This window comes from Myotis lucifugus, unplaced genomic scaffold (assembly GCF_000147115.1).
Source record: "Myotis lucifugus unplaced genomic scaffold, Myoluc2.0 scaffold_273, whole genome shotgun sequence".
In the NCBI taxonomy this organism is placed as follows: Eukaryota; Metazoa; Chordata; class Mammalia; order Chiroptera; family Vespertilionidae; genus Myotis; species Myotis lucifugus.
Genome location: NW_005871321.1, coordinates 1471610 through 1485327, shown reverse-complemented (window position 1 = coordinate 1485327; position 13718 = coordinate 1471610). Strand labels below are relative to the sequence as shown.

The 13718-nt window shown below is 43.2% G+C and overlaps 1 protein-coding gene across 1 annotated transcript in view; it reads right to left on the bottom strand.

Moving 5' to 3' along the window:
* LOC102426948 (pappalysin-1) overlaps window positions 1-13718 on the bottom strand; it is a 299588-nt gene that overhangs the window by 62008 nt on the left and 223862 nt on the right. The window lies entirely within an intron of this gene.

The following is a 13718-nucleotide window of genomic DNA, read 5'->3' as shown; positions in this document are numbered from 1 at the left end:
TCATAAATGACATAAGCCAGTCACGAAAGGACATATACTGTGTTAATAATCCTGTACTGTACACCTAACATTTTAAGAGGGTAGATCTTACGTGTTTTTTACTACACACACACACACACACACACACAAACTCACAAACACGTCCACCTTCATTACCCCAAGTGAGCCCACAGCAAGCTGGTGAGGGAGGCACTGTTATTTTAATTATCATGTTAGTCTTTCAGATCAGGAAAATGAGATCTCACGCATCGTTAATAATCTGCCCCAGGTCACACAGTGTGTTAATGCCGGATCCTGGTTTCGAACTCAGGTTTTCCCTTTCCAGGTTCTAGGGACATTACCTGATGTCACAGAATGACTCTAGTCCCAGCTTGGTAACTAAATTGCTCTGTTACTTTAGACAGGACTCTTCCTCTCTGGCCTCGATTATACTTACTATAGAGAAGGGGGTTAGACCACTGGGATGCTAGGAGCCCTTCCTATCTAATTCTCTAGGTTTTAAGGGCTTGTTAGATACCTTGGGCATTTCAAGTAAGCCAACCAAGCCTTGCCCATTCTGCAATAATGGGCTTCATCTTCTAAGGGGTGACTTTATTTCTAACTGACTTTATTTCTGCTGCTTGTGAAGTCAGCACTCACCTACAACACCTTCAAGAAGCCTTCCCTGTAACAGAAAGCGCCTGGGTCAAGCAGAAATAAGGCTGGGATTTCTAGGATGCTGACTATCTGAAAAAGGAGTTTGTGAATTCAGGGGCAGCAGAATGTTGAGCCCCTTCCAAGCTCCAAAATCCCTTGTTTATTTCTGCAGTTTACATAGTGAAATACTATCGAAAGAGCCAGAATAAATCAATTCATTACAATTCAATTATTTGAGGATGGGTCGGAGCCAGTGCGGACTCCAGTGACCACTAGCATGCCTGGCAGTTCAAGCGAGGGACGAACACAGGCTCAGCACTTCTCTGGAGCTCCAGTGTCCTGGTCAGTGTGGCCAACTCACACAGAATAAAGCCCAGGCCAAATCCAAGAATGACCAGCCATCAATGCAGACTTCACTCACTAGCAACCCAAGACAGGGAATTGCAAAGAGCATAGGTTTTGGCATCAGGTAAAGCCAGTTTCCAATGCTAACTCTGCCATATATAAGTTGTGTAAGACTGAAACAAAATAACCTGTCTCCTCTGAACTTCATTTCCCTCCTCCAAAAAGGAATGGAGATAATACTTATCTTGTGTGGTTGCAGTGATTTCCTGAGATGGTATGTACAACGCCAGCGCCTCTCCCATTTTATCTATTGGAACCCTGAGAGCCCCAGCAGGTGAGGTGTTCAAAGAGCTAGAAGAAGAAGCCTGGCCTTTGACACCTAGCAGAGGGGTTTCTATGTGTGGTATCTACAGAATAATGACTGCACAGGCTCCTGTAGATACGGTCATAGGGTTGCCTGACTCTTGGTAACACCTTACTCCTCTTCTAATATGAAGACCAGTAAGGTAAGATTAAAATAAGATTGTAGAAGGTCTATTCTTTAAGAAGACAATTTATTCCCCCATCAAAGAGACCTCAGAGTGTCAGGAGTTGGGGCTAGAGTTGGAGTTCTCATGAAAGCTCATTTCTTCCTGATTATGTTTAAGACCTTAATAGATGTTTGCCTAGAAATCAGCGGAAACTGGGAATGGAGGAGAGAAAGAGATAGATATAGGTGGGTAAATAAGTACCTAAATAGACAGATAATTAATATAGACAGATTGATATAGACAGTTAAAAGAGAGATAGGAGATAGAGCTAAAGAGAAGAAGAAGAGAGAGGGGAGTGGAAAGATGCCTGGTTTCTGCCCCAAGATCTTGCTGACAAAGCTACTCTGAGCCCCTTTTTTTGAATAACATCCTTGGACTCTGCTATTCATTTTTCTTGCTAGAGTCCCAGGGGCCCTTCAGCTACATCTGCCCACCTTCATCTGGGGAATTCTCTCTCCATTCCTACTCCCCTGCCTCATGCACTGAAGGGAACACGGTGAGGAATGGAATACAAATGTGTGGCCAGGAAAAACAAAGGTAGTGACAACAAAACAAGAGAACAAGACTGGCCTTCTTGTTTTCATTACAATTTACTTAGTGCTTCTTGAATGCTTTATGCTGGGAGGGGAGCAGATTGTAGTGAAAAGAGTTTGAAGCTAAATGATCACCTTGCTGCCTGCCTTCCATGTAGTAGGTAGGTAGCATTGATAATAACACATCCCATTGGGAGGGGTACTGTGAAAACCTATTAGACTCTCAGTAAGTATCTGTTGAACGAATGAGTAACTAAAATTTGGCACCTCTGACGCATACACTCTAGTTTAAATGTTGCGCTCTTTGAAAAAAAAATTTTACACTGGGTGTTAGGGGGAAGGGAAAGTTATTGAGACACCAGTGGCAACTAGCTTACAGGGGGTTGCAGGGACAGGCTGGTTCCCAGCTCATCCTCTCCTGACACGAGGGAACCTCTCTTGACATTGAGGGAACCCCTCAATTCAGATTCAGTCCCTTTCATGTGGTGACAGGTTTAGAAATCTGCTCTATCCAGTGAGGAGTCTTGATGTGGCTGGGGGGCATTGCCAAGTCTGTCTTCCATGGTTCAGCTTTTACTTGAAAGACACTTTCTTTTCCTTTTGGAAGCAATGAGCTCAGCTCCAAGAGCCTGAGGCCAATGGACTCTGTAAGTGGACAGACACAGCTGATGCTGCTTCACATTATGTAATCTTCAATTTCTGTGGGCCTGCACCATGGAGCTGAAATGCATGCCTCTGCATTCCCGAGGCATGTCCAAGGGACACTGAGACAGACATAGATCGTCACCCCTATCTGAAAACTCAGAAAGCCACGCTTCAGGGAAATGAGACGAGTTTACCTTGATGTATCAGCAAACATTGGCATTCAAGCTATTGTTAAAAGTTCTCATCCTTGAATTCAGAAACCCTGGATTCAACCTCCTGATCTGCCCCTGGTTACCGGGTAATATTAGCATGTTAGTTCATCTCTCTGTTCCTCAGTTTCCCCATATATAAACTGGAGACAAGATTCCCCTTTAGACTGCCTCAATAAAGGGCTGGGTATGATCAACTACCATAATAGACTTAAGAGATGGGAAAGTGATACAGGTCTTAATGGCCCAGTGCCCAGTCTTAAGAGATTTTAGGAGGGAGGGATGTTATCATCCCCAGCAAGATAGATCCTTATCCTCAGAGGAAAACTGGTGAGGACTATCACTGCACTTCACCAGTAGTTTCTGGGTATCTGCTCGGTGACTGCGCTGGCACTGGGGATACACAAATGAATCCGACAGGACTCCTCTCCTGCAGGGGGATCACCACTACTTGGAAAAATGGGGGATGGCTTCCTGAGAAGATGCTTTGGGGGCAGCATCTTGGAGGATCAAAAGAATTTGTCCATGTTCAGGGAAGAGCATAACTGCATCTTGATCCATGTGTGTGTGTATGTCTGGCAAGGTCACAGTTCAGGGCGTTCAATGGATCCTGGAGCCGAGACATTGAAAAGCTGATCTGAAGCCAGACTGAGGAAGGACTGCAATGCCCTGTTAAGGAATTTGAACATTATCCTTCAGAGATGGGGAGACCTTGAAGATTCTCCTGACCAAGAGAGGTGTGTTGTTACCTGTAAGGCTCACAGTCTTTGAGGCAGTGAGGTGTAGACCTGACTTTGCTTAGCAGAGGTTCCATTTACTATTAATTTGACTTTGGGCATATCACTTAGAATTTCTGAACCTTGGTTTCCTCCTCTGAATAATGGTTGAATGACTGACTGTTTAGTATGATGCTCAGATGGCTTGATCATAACAGATGATCAATAACTGGTCTATAATGATGATGATGACCTTGGAGCTGAAAGCAAAGGTTTCATTTTACATGAGGGAAGCCGAGGTTCATATGTTGTGGTGACTTATGGAAGCCTTCAGAGAAATTTCCAGTAGACACAGGACTAGACTGATGGGTTCTGAACTCACAATGCAGTGCTCTTTCTATAGCACCATGCTGTCACATCAGACTGGGCTTTCAGTATACAATTCTGGCAACAAAATCATGTTTGACTCTTTACCAAGTTTCGATATTATTTTGTGGAATCTCTGATTTCACTTTTCAGAACAGCCACTAGTGTGAACTAAATATAACTAGTCTGAGAAGCTATTGGGAGTTTACCAAGTCTACAGCCCATTGAGAAAAAAACAAAACAAAACAACTCTCTGCAGAAGGGGAGATGAGAGTTTTAAGTAAGAGGAGATGGATTTGGTTTAGGACTCAAGGAGGAAGCAAAGAATTGGAACACAGACTCTTAGATAGGCTACCTTCCTAAGGGTGGATAGATTTACCTGTCTTTCTAAACTTCCTATTTATGGAGAAATTCACATCTGTTTCTATTTCCAGAGGGAACAGTGACTGACTGGCATTGGGATAGTCTCTTTTAGTCCAATGATTACTATTTTTTTTCTATTTTTTAAGCACCAGGAAAAAAATAGTATTTTTTAAGTTCAGCTGTTTGTTTAGGGATGGATCCAACCACAACATGCTTCATGCCACATAACAATTCATCCAAACAACAATAAGAAAAGACCAAAATATGCATGATCTTTGTCCAAATAATAGCTCCTTGGAACAGGGGAAACTACAGTGCTTAACCCCTGAAGGTTTGCAAAAGGAAAGCCTGGGGTGTGGGAGGTGGCTCCACTGGCAAATGTTTCCTCTGGAACAGAAATATGGAGACTTTGCATTGCCAAGCCTTAAAAAGCTTCATGAGACACCTACACTGCTGACCTCATTTAAGTCTATTCAAACTGGGGTTTGTCCTTAACATTCTCAACCAGATCAGCCTGTCCAGGGTACAGACGACGGGGTGGTCAAGGGCTCCTACAGAACCATGAATCCACTAACCAGCTTCAGATGCTGATGAGGTCAACTGAACCTGAGGAGCTGAAGTCGGTTTCTGGTTCCTTCAAGGGTTGGCCACATACCAAAGTGGGCCAGAAATTCCTTCTTGTGTTTCACTGTGACAACCAGGCACCATCCAGCAACCCAAAAGCACCAGGAAAAGAAGGGTGAATTTGGATGTAGTCTCACGCTACCACTCCACTCCACTCTCAGGCCTGCCATGAAAAGCACCCTCCGGGGGTAGCCTTGTCCTCTGTCCTCTTGGCCCTGACACCACTGGCTTGAAGGCCTCCCCACTTCAGTCCCTCCTCACAAAACAGCCTATGATGAGCCTTTAATCTAAAACGTAAATCTGATCATGTTTACAATACTCAATTGACTCCTGCAAAATCTGAACTTCCCCACCTGCTACTCATGCCCTTTTGTCGCCCAGCTCCAATGTTCCTACCTAGGCTCATTTCCGACCATGCCTTCACTCTCAGATTCACACAGTTCCTCCCCAGGATTCACACCTCAGAGCTTCTACCCTTAGTTCCTTAGCCTGAAAGGCTACTTTCCACCTTTGAGTCTTCCATCAAGATTTACTTCCAGCATCTTCAGGTCATGAAGCCTCATATATCAATCTTCTGCATCCCTATTTGTCCAGCACAAACCAATTCCCTCGATTTCCTCCATCATTATGTTCTCCTTCCAAACCAGCAAAACAGGATATTGCCTACATAAACATTTTTAATTTTAAAAATTAAATTATATTTAAAAAACCCACATTTTTTTAAGTGGCATCATCCCACATCACCATACCACTTTCTCCTACGTCACATTTCTCTTTCTATGATTCACAGTAAAGTTTATTGAATTATCTAAACTTATCCCCTTTATCTCCTGGAATTCACTCTTTAGTTCTCTTCAATCGAGTTTCTGTACTCACCACTCCACCCAAACCAATCTTGTCAAGATCACCATTGACCTCAACATTGCTAACACAAACCACAATGTCAAAGAATCTTGAAGTATATAAAGAAGTGCCTTTTCCTTGAGGTATTCTCTCTCAGATGCCATGGTGCCATGCCATCCTATCCCTTCTGGCTCCCAGCTCTTCCCACACAGATTCATGTGCTGTCTTCTGCTTCCCTAACTCTTTACTAAATGTTGCCACATTTCAGGGTTAGAGCTTAGGCCCTCTTTTTCTTATCTATCTACATCCTCTCATCCAGTCCTAAGTCTTAAGTACAGATTTTAGAACATTTATGCACTAATGACTCAAACATTTCTTTAGATATGACCTCTTCTCTGAGTCCCAACAATGACATCTCTACTTAAATATCTGTTTAAAGTCATCACAAAATCAACATGTCTGAAACAGAAGTAATGGTTTCTCCCCACATTCCTTTCTTCTTCCTCTTAGTAAATGACAGCATTGCTCAACAAAGGCTAAACCAAAACCTTCTGAATCATCACTCCTATTTTTTTAGCCAACTCACCAAAACCAAAAAAAGTACATCTTGTAGACTTTCATCTCAGAAAATTCCAAAAAGATCTACTTTTGCTCCATTACCAGCACCCTAATCTAAGCCATCATCACTGAGGTATTGCTCATTTAATCAGCTTTTTCTATGTCTGATTCCCAATCTTCCCTCCCCTAGAGTGCAGCTACAGTGGTCCTTTAAAAACATAAACTATATCAGACCACTTTCCTACCTAAAGCACCTCAATGGCTCCCCATGTCACATGGAACAAAATCAAAATCTTGTAACATGGCCTATGAGTCCCTACTTTCTCTGAATGTCTCCTATCACTATCCTCTTGCTCACTAGGTTCCATTCATTTATTTGTTCATCCATAAGTGCATCCATTCAACAAGAATCTGTTCCCTAAATAAGCCAAACTTGTTATTGCTTCAGGAACTTGCACATGTTACTCACTTTATTGGAATACTTTTTTCTTGGATTTTCTCACACTCTCTTCCTTTTAATCATTTAAGGCTCAATTCAAATAGTACTTCCTCAAATAATAACCCCGTCTACTTACAGTAAGCTCACATCCTATTCCCCACCCCATTAGAGAGCAGCATACCACTGTATTTTATTTCCTTCACAGTATTATTCACTATCTAAAATGAATTTTTATTTATGATAAGATTTATGGGAGTATGTCTCAAAGTGCACCTCTTTCTTTAGGATCAAGAGCACTGCCTTGCCATATTGTGACTAATATTTATGAATGGATGAATGAATGAAAATGTACAGCTCTTGGATTGTGAGATATTTCTGAGCTGGCTCCAATCTTACCTCTATTTATATCCCCAATACTTAGGACAATGCCAATCTCAAAGCAGGTATTCAGTAAATAATGAATTAACAAAGTTCTTTTGGAGTTTCAGAATCTCTGTTATTGATTATATTGAAGATGGCTCAAACCTGATTTGAATCTGTTTCAGCAGTCTGCTACACAAAGATTTTTATGAAAATATTAATTAGAATGAGATCATAATACAAATACAAGCACATATTAAGAGAAAAAAAATATCCAATTCTATCTAAACCACCCCATAATATTTTTTTCCTGTGAGACATCGTGACTCACCATCTGTCCTAATATTTTTTTTTCTTAACTGAATTTGCAAAGAAATGAAATATCTAGGTAAAAAATGTGGTGCATACTAAACTGAAATTTAATAAAGAGATTTGATGGTCTTATGAATTGGAACTTGAAAATGCATAAAAATGCATTTACATCACCTTGAATTTAGTATAGTTATTTGAATGGCCTAAAAAGATTGTAAGCAAAGATAGTGATCCTAATAAATGACAATACATTCAATAGAAATGAATGTTCAAAGCCCTGAATGGGTTTTAGCCGGGTCTCTTTTGGGTTCAGTGCTATCTCCTGATAGGAAAGAGGGGATAAATGTCAGTACCACAATGGATTCTACAGTGGCCGCGAAATACGCCTGGCGTTCTAAGCATAGACAAGAGGAAGAGTAATATCTAGGATGCAAAGGCCTTTAAAAGTATGAACAGGAAATACGATGAGATTTGTCTTGGGTAATATACGCTAATAATAAGTGGAGAAAAGCCACCTGAAACATTCATATGCAGAAGAGTATGTGAAAGTGACAGAGTGATGAAAGGTAGCAAACTACAAACAGAATGTCAGTGGTTTTATTGTGATTTCATCACCCCCCAAAGAAATAAACACATCAATAGGTTAAAAAAAGATAGAAAGAAAGAATAAAGAATGGGACCCTGTTTCAATAGCAATAGCATGGTCAAGAGAAGGGGAGTCTAGAGTAGATGTCCTCTATTCTCCCCAAGGCTGGGGACAAGACACTTCCCTCTCTGGGCTGCACTTCCCCCTTCTGTAGACTGAGAGAGTTAAATCAGCTACCTTTAATTTAAGATCTCCTTCAATGAAGTCACTCTACTACATATTTGGTACTTGATACATTTTTTTCTATTAATCATTAAAGTAATGTTGTTGTTTTTGGTCTGGAGATGGAAAAATGTGATCAGCAAAATGAAGACTGAGAAGGGTGCAGGTGAAACCATTCGGAGAAACACAGAAGAGAACTATAAGGAAAAGCAGATGAAATTAGGGACAGGAAATCAAAATTTGAAGCTCATCTCTGTCACTAACTTACTCTCCCGTATTGGGCAACACACATCATCATCGTTCTGGGTTTCATTCTTGTCTGATAAAATGACAAAATCACTTTTCCTACCCATTTCAGAAAGTGGCTGTAATGATCAAGTAAAATAATGCTATGGAACATACTCACACATGTTGTTGTTTTCACATATTTTTATCACAGCTACAATTTAGAACTCATCTCCCAAATCGTCAAATGGCTTTTTTTAATTCATTGCTTAGGTCTCAACTCAACCATCACCTGCCTGGTGAGACCTTTTCTAACCACGCTATTTTAACTGCAGCCACCCGCCACCACCCCCCTCCCCAGTCTATTTTATTTCCTACACAGCATTATATTGCTTCTTCAAGAATTTAATTGATCATTGCATTCTTTCTGAAACAGAAGAGCAGCCCTGGGAGAGCTGAAGGGTAGGCTGTTTTGCTCACTATTGCATTCCAAATCCAGGACATAGAAGACAATCCGAAAATATTTGCTGAATGAATGAATGAATAATTGATGGTTTTAGTGCTGAAAGAGTTTTAGAAATTATCTCGTCCTCATGCTTCAGTTTGCAAGTATCACAACTGAGATTCAGAGAGGTTAATTGACTCATTGAATGCTGCACCGTTAATTATTATAGGCCCAAGGTTTGGGTTGACTGACTAAGGCTCATTTTATAAACACTGGAAATAATGCAATGTCAAACAAAAGTTGGTCTGTGAGAAATACATGCAGATGAGCATGAGAAAAACAGTGCTTTCAAGTAAAAGTCAGTGTGTACACACATCGTATCTGTTCTTCAATTCAGTGAAACAAGCTGCCCATCTGTCTCTTAAGACATCCTCAAGGTTCCAGAGAAGAGAGACTTTTGAGCAATGGGATGCTATGTTAGCAGTAACCAAGGAATCGAGGCCAAATCAGGGCCCCATGTGAAAACCACGCCCATCAACCCTGTCTGGCATAGCTGATGGTGACTAAGGTGAACACAGTGTGGTGGGTTCTTAGAAGGGTTCCTATGCAAGAAACCTCCCACCCTGAGCTCTGATCAGTGTGGGCATCCAGGAAGACTATCCTCCTGCAATATGGTTCCTGTGAGTCCACAGGATGAGACATTGGAGCCACGGTGTCCTCCTTCTCCAAGTTGGTGATGCTCGGAAGAGAGAAGCCGAGTCACTGGGCAGGAGTGCACTGCACTCAGGTAAGTTTTCGTTGTCTTACACGACGGACCGGCTACTCTTCTGTCCTTTTAAAAGGATTTTGTGTTCATCTGAATCGATGTGCTCTTTGATTGATAGTGTTACACTAAGTTTTGTTCTTACAGAAATGTGAGCATATGTCTCTCTCTTCCCAATAAGGAATAAAGAATGGGAAGGAGAGAAAGGAGGAAGGGAGAGAGAAAGGGCAAAGGAAGAAAAGTAGGAAGAAAGGAAAGGAGGGGAAAATTGATTCTAAATCTTAAGAGTTATCTTGGAACATTTTAGATCCATCAAAACCCCTGTATTCTGATCAGAGATGATAAGGGTGGGCATCACTATTCATGTTCAGAAAAAGTTCCTAGGATTTGTGGTCTCTCTGCAATAAGTTTCCACCAACTGGAGAAGATGTTTGCCCAAACAAGAGTGTGAGATTGCAGATGGCATTGCTGGCTGCAGGTGCCAGAATGGAGGTCAGGGAAGTCTCCTCTGGCCCTGGAGATTGCTGGGCAGACCAATTCGAAGCCACTGGTGACTGCTGGGGCCCAAGCTAGGCAGCCTCATGAAGAGATGTCCACAGAGGTATGGAAACGCTGAACCTAAGGAACACAAGGCTCCCAGGGGACACAGTAGAAGCTCTTCTAACAAACTACAGTTGGTGTGAAAATGCAACAGGCTACCTCAGAAGATAGTTGTTCATTCAATGTTTTCTGAGGCTCAATGGCGTCAAGAAATCATCTGGTCCCTGCCTGCTTCCACAGCCTGCTCTTGCTTTCTCTCATGCTCTTGTCCCAGCTCCAGGCAGGTTGAAATCCTGTCCACTTCCTGGGTGTCCCAGATTCTTCCTCCCCTCCCCACCTTTGCAGAAGCTTCCCCAATGTTTCTAGCCTTGCTTTTCCTAAGTTGAGCCTCCAACCATCCTTTCATCCAGTCTTACCCAGACACTCCTCTGGAAAATCTCTCCGGCAATCCACCCCAGAAGGGCCGGTTGTCCCTCTCTCTGTTCTCCATAGCATCATCTAATTCCCCAATTAAAATTATAGCCACTATGTAATAAGTGTATTTGCTAAATGAATAATTGGATGGTGTGGTTCCTGTTAGGCACTGTGTTAAATGCTTTTAAATAGGCAATGTCCTTTAATTCCAGAAGAATCCTTTGTGTTTGGTGGTGTTATCCCCATTTCACAGACAAGGGAAATGGTCTTTAAAGAGTTTCATACAGCGAAACCCAAATCCTTATTCATCTGATTCCAAAACCCACTCCCTTACATCCACCCAGGTTGCCTAATCCATGTCCTTTGTGAGAATGTGGATACCGAGGGGGATCTAATGAGACCGCTGATCTGATTCTCCAGGATGCCCTGCCATTCTGTGGTGCTTGCGGGGCTCTGGGGTCTGCTGTCACATCCCTGCTCTCCACCAATTAATGGGGTGTCCATGAGCAGCCCACTTCATCTCCGAGCCCCAGTTCCCTCTTCAGCAAGCTGGTGACCTGATGTCTTTGCAGACCTCAGGAGAATGGAATGAGAAGCTGCCTAGAAAATACCTAGCAAGGTGCCTCACAGGAACAAAGGTTCTGGGGAAGATCCACGTCTCCCTCTCCCTAAAGGAAGCAATCTGTCTCAGCTACCTTGTGCCAGTTAAACTACACAGGCTCCATAACCTTTTTCAATTTTTAAAAGTAGAATCCAAGGTTTTTGTTGGCAAGTGATGGAGTATGTGGGGGCCCAGACTCCTGGCCCATAGTCCATTAGGGAATTTACCAGGGGAGCTCAGGAACCTTCCACTAAAGTACTCCCTTCAGAGGCAGTACTTACAAAGCCATCAATTTCCTTAACAAAGAGCCTCTGCTTAAATGCCCCTTCAAGCAGTGTTATTTACACAGCCATCCACTTCCTTTTGAATTCTCTGCCTGGGGGGTGGCCTACCTGCAGTCCTTTCCAGCTGCTAGTTAACTAGGCTGGTTCCCAAGAGGAAGCTAGCTGGACCCAGACTTCGTTTTGAAAGCAGTTGGATTTGGGGTTATCAGAGAGTTCTGGGGGGTGATTTAAGTAACCACCAAAGTCACTGCTTCTATCCACCCCTTCTCCTGAAGTTGTAAAATGTTCGGACCTCATCAAAGAGTTATGACCACAGTCAGTACGGAGATAAAGGAGCCTTGCCATTGGAGCCAGTCTTTCCTTCACAGGAAGGTACAATCTGACTAAAGAACCCCCGCAACCCCCTTTAGTGGCAGAGCTGGGATCTGAACACAAGCAGCCCAGCGCTGATGTCGTGTAGAGAGGACCACTGTGAGGTGGAAAGTCAGTGATTCAGACAGGTCCATCGGACCCTAAAGGCCAACAAAGCTCTACTACACTTTGTTGCCTGATAAATAAAACTTAAGAAAGTTACTCTTAAGAAACAACCCTTTAAAAATACATGCTTCCCTCACTCTTAGTCTGTACTTATGGAGCCACAAATTATTTACAAGGTCCTGGACTATATCCTAGGAATCAGAGGAATTAACTGGGTCTCAGCATGCAGAGAGCTCAGAGTCTAGTGAGCAGGGCAAGTAAGGAATTGACTGACTGACAGCATTTTGCTCTGAGGCACAAGATGCTGTGAGAGCAGGAAGGAACCCCACCAACCCCAACTCAACCTTACCCAGCATCAGAAGGCTTCCTTTAGGGCAGTGGTTCTCAACCTTCCTAATGCCGCGACCCTTTAATACAGTTCCTCATGTTGTGGTGACCCGCAATTTCATTGTTACAAATTGAACATAATTAAAGCATAGTGATTAATCACAAAACAATATGTAATTATATATGTGTTTTCCGATGGTCTTAGGCGACTCCTGTGAAAGTGTCATTCGACCCCCAAAGGGGTCACGACCCACAGGTTGAGAACCGCTGCTTTAGGGGCTAATGCCTGGGCTGAATCTCTGAGGAAGAGGAACTGGTGGGGACACACCCAGGCTGGGGAACTCTGAGAGCAAATGAAAGGAAGCTCGAGGCAGGGTCATAGGTGCAAAGCCCAGAAGATTCTGAAGCCCAAGGTACATGTGACTAGATCAGACCACTCCAGTCTTGATGCCTGATGCCGTAGTAAGGAATTTAGATTTACTGTATTTTTCCGTGTATAAGACCCCCCCCCCGCCCCCCGCCGTTTCCAACTGGTGTTGAAAGACAAAACCACCCTGAAGTCTCTTCAGGTCAGTTTCCAGGAGTACTTTATCGGCCCTTGAAGAGCATCCCACTGGGGGGAGGTGGGTCTTAAAACATTGCCCCTTGCCCGGCTGGTGTGGCTCAGTGGCTGAGTATTGACCCATGAACCAGGAGGTTGCTGGTTCAATTCTAGGTCAGGTCACATGCCTGGGTGCAGGCTCAACGCCCCAGTAGGGGGCACGCAGGAGGCAGCCAACTGATGAAGTTTCTCTCTCATAGATGTTTCTATCTCTCTATCCCTCTAAACAAATCAATATAAACACATTTTAAAAAGCCCAAAAGACAAACACTGCTCCTATCATGTCCTGATATTAGGACCTTACAGCAGCAGGCCCTGCTCTTGGTCTTACTGAGCCCAGCTGTCACCAACTCTCCCACCTCGACCAGGGGCGTTACTATGCCTACTGGGGCAGCCCCATCAATCCCTGCACATCCTCACTGACCACTGTCCTCTGCAGTCCTCCGAGGAAGGGTTTTGGCTCCTGCTTGTCACTCCCACCCACACCCTGCCTGGCGCCTGACTTCATATGCCGCAGGTGCTCCATGTAGACAGAGGAGTGAGACTGGTCTCAGCTGTCTTTGCAAGACCCCAACGCTGAGGGCAGAGGGCAGAGAAGGCAACTCTGGTGGTTGTGAGCAGGGCTGCACAGGCAGGGCATGGACTATTTTATCTTTCTGGCGAATTAAAATTGAAAACCCTTAAAATTATTATAATTTCAGATTTGCTTTATCTTAATTTCCCCTTGGTATTTAATCAGTAGCAGCCAGGAAAA